Source organism: Cupressus sempervirens, chromosome 1 (genome assembly GCF_028749045.1).
Source record: "Cupressus sempervirens isolate cs-2001-9-10 chromosome 1, ASM2874904v1, whole genome shotgun sequence".
Lineage (NCBI taxonomy): Eukaryota > Viridiplantae > Streptophyta > Pinopsida > Cupressales > Cupressaceae > Cupressus > Cupressus sempervirens.
In genome coordinates this window covers 874049698-874058514 of record NC_143118.1, presented here as the reverse complement: position 1 = coordinate 874058514, position 8817 = coordinate 874049698, and the positions used below count along the sequence as shown (strand labels likewise).

The 8817-nt window shown below is 33.6% G+C and overlaps 1 non-coding gene across 1 annotated transcript; it reads left to right on the top strand.

The window, feature by feature from the left end:
• Positions 1-2864: 2864 nt before the first annotated feature.
• LOC149580608 (U6 spliceosomal RNA) lies at positions 2865-2966 on the top strand. The gene has a single exon (XR_016358226.1). It is a non-coding gene; the product is annotated as a U6 spliceosomal RNA (small nuclear RNA).
• Positions 2967-8817: the final 5851 nt, after the last annotated feature.

The following is an 8817-nucleotide window of genomic DNA, read 5'->3' as shown; positions in this document are numbered from 1 at the left end:
TAAGATTCCAGCATATAAAGATTTTGTCTATATTGTTCCACGAGGCGAATCCGAGAGAGAGAAATTGGAGTGACTAATATTTTCCCGAAGGTCATTCAAAATCAAATTTGTGAAGTGTTGGAGGTTTATAAAAAAATTGTTTGCTCCGGAAAAAATTTTTAAAATATATATATATATATATATATGCTTCAATATGAGTTGACTATTTTATTTTATGTGTATATTTTATATTAATGTTTATATTTTTAACTATAAACAAGGGCTGCATGCAGCACTAGTCCCTACTTTTTTGGTGGGATTTGCGGCTAGAGGTGTATGTTAGCTAGACAATATGAATGGTTAAAAGAAACATGAATGATTGAAATAAGCACAGAGTTGCTAGATTGGAGTGTTTGGTTATGCTTCTGATGTAACTAGTTCACTGAATGGATCTGTTGGATAGAGCTCTATATCTACTACTATCGGATCTATTGGTTGCAGCACTTGTCAATGCTAGTGCAGCTTGTGAGCATAATGTGTATTTTTCAATGCATCAAAGCCAAATAAAGTTTGATATTGATGTATTGACAAAAGATATGAAGACATTCAATGATCTAGGCATTTCATCATCAGAAGAATGCATAGAAATATGCAAAATCTACAGATCCAAGAGCTATTCAAGTAGTGATCGAATTTCATTTACCGAACTTAGAATTAATATGTTACAAGGGTTGAAATCCCCGCTACAAAAATAAGTATGCTCCTACCTATAAGTCCTTAGACTACAATTTTTAAGATAATCAAGTGTCTAATAACCACTGCAGAACACACAAAGTTCATTCACCTAAGATTCAAGATCAACATGCTCAATGTTGAATCATTGTAGAGGAAGATATAGATTTAAAATTCAGAAAATTGCATAAAGAGGTCACTTCTACAACAACAAAAGTAATGAAATGTTTCATCTATACAAAGAATTAAGGATGATACATTCACTGTAGATGCTCAAAATAACCCAAGAAAGGAATATCAATCAAGGAAAACTTAGAGATCGAGTTAAAATGAGTCAAGGATGTGAAAAAAATTGCATCCAAAGTGAAGCCCATGCATTATACACCATAGTTGAAGGAAAAAATGCTTGAATTCATAGGATCGCATGTTTGAGAAATGTTACCAAATAAGCATCTGCCATAGGAGCTCAAAGTGCTATAGGAACTTACCTACTAGTTATAGTAGTCTCAGTAACATGAAATAGCTCAAGTATAAATTGAGAATTAAAAGGTAGTATCATCTGTCAAAGTTTGGATATGTAGATATTTGTCTCCAACATTACGTAATTAACGTGATAAATATAAGGAGTTAACTAATTTAAAAATATTGGTGTGAATCATGTTTTTCTTGCATGAAAATGTTTGGTAAGAATATTTTAGATTGTTGGCAAGAGATGGCTCATATCCTTGCTTAGAGTGGGGTCAGAAGAAGGATTATGACATCAAGGGAGGAACAATATTACATAATTCATCTTTCATCTTTCATCTTTCATCTAAGTGCCCGATAAAATTCATCTCTCATCTTTCATCCATGTGTTGTGACACTGTATGGTGCAAACATTCATTCAACCAATAGGGAAATTGATGGAATCATTAAAATATGCACATTTAAAAGAAAATGGCATAGAATAGTAAGTGTTTGTGGAAATCTTTAACTGTAAAATATAAAATGGCATATGATTTCAAATCATTGACTTTGCAGCCTCAATACAGGCAGTAATCATAAAGTAAAGTTGAACATTGTATATTAAACTAACATCAAAAACTTGTATCCTGCAATAACACATAATTTATGTCCCAGTAGCCAAATGACAAGGGAAATACCTTGCTTTGTTTTAATAACAAGCACAATGTTCTTGTGGCCTTTGAAAATGCAATGCCAAAATTAAAGGAGAATAACACCACTACAAACATGAGAAGATATATAGCATAGAAAAGAAATATGGAGAATATCAAACTTACAATATTTAGGCTTTAAAATATGTTATGTGGGACAGTAAAGTAGGTCAAAAAAATTAGCATTGCCTATAAATCGTAAGCAAAGATGATAGTGGCCAAGAATTGAAATCAGAATGCATCCAGTGCTTTGTTGGTTTATTGGAATGGTAGTTTGTAGTAATAAACTCAACATGTTGATGCCCTCGTGTGAGAATTACATTTGTCTACTTTTATGTACAGATCTGCCACCACTTGCCACGAGTGCCAAAGTTGGCACAATTCCATAAATGAGTTTTGTCCCCAATTTTATATGAAGTAAATTAAAAAGATCAGGAGGAAAATAAGAAGCCAATGTAAAAAATGAGAAATTGAAGCAGAAATTTTAGATTAATCGGTGATAATTGCTCCACCGTAGTGTATAAAAAATATTTTGATGTTTGAACAGAAACAAAGACACGGATAAATTTGGAATTAAGCCTCGAAAACATTGGAGTCAGGTAGAGAAAGCGTCAAATCCTAGCCGCTACATGAAGGACTAATTTTTGGTGGAATTATATGGAAAATTAAACAAAAGACTACCGGGAAAATGTATTCAAACCAATGAGGATATTGCAAAATTGAGCAAAACTTAATGTGATTAATAAAAAATGATAAACAACATGTATTTGATGGGATTATTTTTCCTATTTCCCAACTCCCAAAGCATGATTAATTGGAGAAGTAAGGTGAGAACATTAGTCCCCGCCTATAGGCAACAAGGACTATTAATTGGTTTGTATAAGTATGGTTCATTCGTAGTAGAATTTAATTTTATAAAGAGATCAAAATTACTTTCTTTTTTTCTCTTTTCAAGGTTGAAAAAACTTATTGGGCTAATAGTATGGATTAAGGGGTATTGTTTCTTTGAAACATCCGATAAAATTGGAATGGTACAGAGAAGATTGGCATGACCCTTGCACAAGGATGACATGCATAAATCAAGAAATGGTCCAAATTTTTAAGGAGGTGAGTAGATGGAGACTCTGAAACCCTAGCCGACCAAAGCATACATTGCAAGCAATTTTCAAGATTTTTGCTAAGTTTTACCTCTTTAGATGTTTCTTAGGCCCTTTTTTGTGGTTGAGGCGAATGGTTGTGAGTTGTCCCAAGGTGATAAATTGGAAGTAAGGCATCTAAACATAGAGCTAATGCGGCTAAAAACATAGGCCAAAAAAATGGCAAGAGAAACAATATTTGATTTGGGTGGTCAACAAAAGTAGAAACCATCCTGCTAACTAATGGAACGTAGGAATTTATTTCATTTCAAAGATGGGAGGGAATGAAGGAAGACAACAAACCATAAATGATATGATAGAGTTGTTGTTAAAGAAGTGAAAGATCAAAGTAGACTAGGCCACGAAATAGGTGTCAGCATAAATGAAGGTAAAAATTTTGAGTATTTACTTCCTAGTGATGCAATGGATTGTATTGAGGAATGCCAATATAGATCTATATTTTATTTTTCTTTTAGGGAATTTCGTCTAAATTTGACTTTTATAAATAGGCAAGATTGAATTGGGAAAGTAAAGGATGGGAAATTAAGGCTCTCAAAGGTCTACGAAAAGGGTATCTCCTATATGTTCAAATGTGCAAATCATGAATAGGTTGTCCTTCAATATGGTACCTCGGTGACATGTGGCCAGATTTTCTATTTATAGGCCTAGACATTAGATTTTCACCTTGAGGACCTATCTAAATCAAAATACCTAATGTGGATAGAACTTCCTTTCCTTAATATAGCCTCTAGACTTTTTTTGAAGGATATAGTTGCACAACTTGGGAAAGTAATTTGGTGTAAAAAAAGTCAAACAAGTTGTCTAGTCTCAGGGTTCATCCAAGGGCACATGTTGTACTAGACCTAAATAATCAATTATGTGAGAATATCAAGCTAGTTGGTCATGGTTTTGAGTTCCTCCAACTTATAGTTTATCTCAATAAACCTAATGCTTGATTTTTATGTCATCAAGATGGACATTTGAAAAAGGATTGTCCTATCCCAAAAAAATAGATATAGTCAGACATAATTCATAGCTACTCCTAGTACAATTCAAGAACCCCAATCCTCTCAGCCTCTTATGATGAAAAACATAGCGCCACATTTGAATCAACAAGCCATTGCTTCCTTAAATAAAAATGACAACATCTCACTCTCTCCTTAAAAAGACACATTATAATGACAGATAGCAACTACCTTACAAGCTCAATAACTTACTTCTAAAAATTCCTTCTTCTGTAGACACATTGATGGGAATTTAGAATTTGACTCCTAAGCTACAAGAAGGGGAATCTTATAAGGAATGGTGATGGTCCATTATCGTGATGCAAGAACATCCTAGGGTATTTGACAATCCTACACGGTGAAGTGGTTGGGCCTTGGAGTTGGAGAACTCAGTCATAAAAGGAGTGGTACTTGGTCATTATTGGGAAGTTCTTGGGTGTAGTGTTGGTCAAGGAGTTGGGTTGCTGAAGGCTTGCTCAACATCTACACTATTACTTGGCTTATATTATGTTGCTCGACATGTGTTGGTTGCTCGATAACTAAAGGAGGTCAATGATGCTTGAGGGACTCAGTCAGGCTTGGCTAGTTGTTGCCAACACTTAGTAATTGGGGCTTGTCGAACGAAGTTCCTGTAGACTTGATCAATCATCTTGGTGCATTTAATGCGTGAGAAGTGTGATCGTGGGAGTTTATGTATACCTATGTGGGTCTTGGTTATTTGTCTTAGGAGTATTTAATCAGTATTGCAAGCCTTCTAAGGCATTTGGTATTTAATATTTTTTGTAGCCCAACTTGTGGCTTAAATATGTATTTAATATAAGGATGTATTTAATGTGTAACTTGCTAGGATGACTTGTGGCTTAGTTGGGTATAAGTAGAGGTGCCTTGTGGAGTCTTGAATCATTTATTCATTCAGCATGGAGTAGCTAAGAGGAGAAAAGTGGAGAAGAGCTAGTAGCTACAACTTGGGAAACAAGGAGATTTCTCGGTGGCTTGTGAGCACAAGTTTAGATCTCGTTGGAGGTTTCTATCATTTGAAGTGTTGTTGTGCTATATATATAGACTAGCTAGGGTTTGGGATTGGATCTTAAGGGATCTTGCATAACTATTACTTGCTTTATAATTGGTTATAACTGAGAAGGCCTTACAGATTGACACATTGCATGTAATATGTTGTTTTATGACTAAAGAATTGAGTTTGGTATAAGATCTTGTATCTTGTGTTGTGTTTCTATTGTGTGGTTATTCATTGGGGGTTAGGAAATCTCCTTTAGGGATTCTCCTACCTTGCACTGCATCATATTACCAACTCTACTGATTTCCTATATTCCTTTGGAAAAAGATTAGCATGGCAGCAAAAGAAGAGAGAAAATTCATTACAAGAAAAGTTGGAACTTCATATAAAAAGTTTGTGTTTTAATCCAAATGATTTAGTTATCTAGTCTACCATAACCTCTATTTAATCATAACTTTGTAATTGTAATCACCAAAAAATGGTCTAGTAAACTATGAGGCCCCTTAAGCATTTTTAAATTCCTAAATGCTAGACTAAATCTTTTTTATATATCGTCTTTAATCAATTTGAAATACTTTATATTTGATTGCCTTATCCTAAGTTCCCATTTAATTAAAAGAATCATGTCCCCTTTTAATTGAATAAAAGTCCCCAAAGTCCCTCTCATCTTAAGTGTGCACATGAAAAGGATTATTCACATTTTTAAAATAAAAAGAAAAACATTTTATCTACACATGTGAGGGAACACTTTTCAAGGTGGGTGGAATCTCCTTTCTCCTCCACACATCATTTGCCTCTTAAACACTACCATTGATCTTGCCTCTTTGGATTCTTGTGCGCCAAAGTTAGCTTGAGATTGATTCTCCACCATTGGATGTTGCCTCTTAGTCCCTAACATCCATTTCTCTTTAAAAGGAGGCTCTTTCTTTGCTCTCTCATATCTCATGCTTACACTCTAATGTTATATTGTCATCTTGTCCACTTGCACTGTAAAGTACAATTGCACCAACTTTGCTTTACTTGCATTTTAGCTTACTTTCTATCTTAGCTTAAAGTTCTTTTATGCATTAGCTTAGCTCACATAATGTATATAGGAGTTTTGTAACTCTTTCATTCTTGGTAGTTTAATCGTGCATTTATATTTTGATCTCTTTCATTAGATTCCTCTCTCTAATCCTTTGTATGAGAGAGACTTTGTTGTGATCTTGACTAGTCATAATAAGCTTAATTCTAATGGGACTCATCACACAACTCTTATTGTTGTAAAATAAACAAAGATTGTTGAGGTAAATAAAAAGAGCACCCCATTAGATTGAATGCCCAACAATTGACTATCAAATCTATTAATGAGAAGGGCCAACAAAATTGAAAGTGTTATTGTGAACCCTAAAGAGACTAATATCTCATCACTTGAGATCCAAAGGAACTAACTCTTGATCTTGGAGATCAATTTACAAAGGTGGTAAGAAAGAAAAGGAAAACATACGAGAGAATTCTCTCTCCAACAATATTAGAAATAAGAATGATATCCCTAATTTTTTTAATAGGTTGTACCAAAATCAGAAACCTCCATCCAAATAAAATGATTTCTATGATTCATTTATAAAGTTGGAATATGAGGGGGCTTGAAATGGCTGATGGGAAATCTTATGTCAATAGTTGGTGTAATAAATTAAGAGACAATGATATTTTCTCCACCACCACCTAATGTATTCACTCCTTTAACAACTGGACTTAGTTTGTATCAATATTTGCTATTAGAGAAGGAAATTTGGAGGGAGGAGAAATTAAGATTGGAAATAACTATTCATAATCAACAAGAGGAATTAAGGAAGAAGGATAATGAGATTGTTAGAAATAGATAATACTAAGAGGAGGGGTGAATCAGTATTCTACAAACTTTTGCCCACAGATGGATATTATTAATTACTTTACACTTTACATATGAAAGTAAACCAATAATGTTGAACAATAAAAAAAATCATACACAAAGAGAACTCATAACACCATATTTTATTAACTAGGGAGACCTTGGCCAAGGGAAAACCCTAGTGGGGATGACACCCACAAAATGATCCACTAAACAAAAGAATCGTGGTAAGGATATTGACCCTATTAAGAGTCTATGAATCACATATAGTGTCTCAGTGCTTGTTAGAGGACTAAGCCTTGTTAAAAGCCTCAACCTTGTTAGGACTTCAACCCTGTTATTAGGAGCTGGTAATATAATTACAACTATATACAAGAAGAGCCCATTGCCCTAACATGCAATTACACAATATAGTGCCTTTATACAAAATGAGATAGATACAAAAACCTCTTTATTGTTAACTGTTGTACTTCATATAGCTCTGATCTAACATTAGAATTTGCATCACAGACCTCTTATACAAGTTTGCATGTCATATAAATAGTTCACATACTCATCATATTCTTTGCATTCACATATATCACATATAACACCTTATGCATACTTCACATGAAATGATTCTTTACTTAATACTCATTTCTTTCACAAAAACTCTTATGTAGTTGGCTTGATGCATTCACATGTTATGCTAACTTAGGGTAAACATCTAGGATGTCATCCCTACATAATTAAGTAATTATTTCATAACCAAAATAATTCCTTAACACTTTATTCCTCTATTTTTGTTGTACTCTATTCAATTGTGCATACTGCCTTTACTAGTATTTGACCTGTAATTTTGTCTGTACTGTCCATACATATCTGCACACTTAGGTACATCATCATGACATGCATTTACACGTTATGCTAACTTAGGGTAAACATCTAGGATGTCATCCCTACATAATTAAGTAATTATTTTGTAACTGAAATAATTCCTTAACACTTTATTCCTTTGTTCCTATTGTACTCTATTCAATTGTGCATATTGTCTTTACTAGTATTTGACCTGTAACTTTGTTTGTATTGTCCATACATATCTGCACACTTAGGTACGTCATCATGACATGGATTCACACATTATGCTAACTTAGGGTAAACATCTAGGATGTTGTCCCTACATAATTAAGTAATTATTTCATAATCGAAATAATTCCTTAACACTTTATTCCTTTCTTTTTGGTGTACTCTATTCAATTGTGCATACTACCTTTACTAGTATTTGACCTATAACTTTGTCTATACTATCCATATAGATCTGAACACTTAGGTATGTCATCATGACACTCTATTCTAGCTATCCTTAAGTTTATACATGCCAAATATCTTTATAGCCTTTGCAATATCAAAACTATCTCTGCACTGCTAGTAGAACTGTCTAACACTTAGACAATTTTTTGTCTTTGAATGTAGAATACTTTAACTCATCCTACCACATGTCATATAAATAGTTCACATACTCATCACATTCTTTTCATTGACATATATCACATGCAACACCTTATGCATACTTCACATGAAATGATTCTTTACTTATACTCTTTTCTTTCACAAAAACTCTTATGTAGTTGGCTTGATGCATTCACACATTATGCTAACTTAGGGTAAACATCTAGGATGTCGTCCCTACATAATTAAGTAATTATTTCCTAACTTAAATAATTCCTTAACACTTTATTCCTCTATTTCTACTATACTCTATTCAATTGTGCATACTGCCTTTACTAGTATTTGACCTATAACTTTGTTTGTATTGTCCATACAGATCTACACACTTAGGTACGTCATCATGACACTCTATTCTACCTATCCTTAAGTTTACACATGCCAAATATCTTTATAGCCTTTGCAATATCAAAACTATCTCTGCACTGCTAGTGGAACTGTC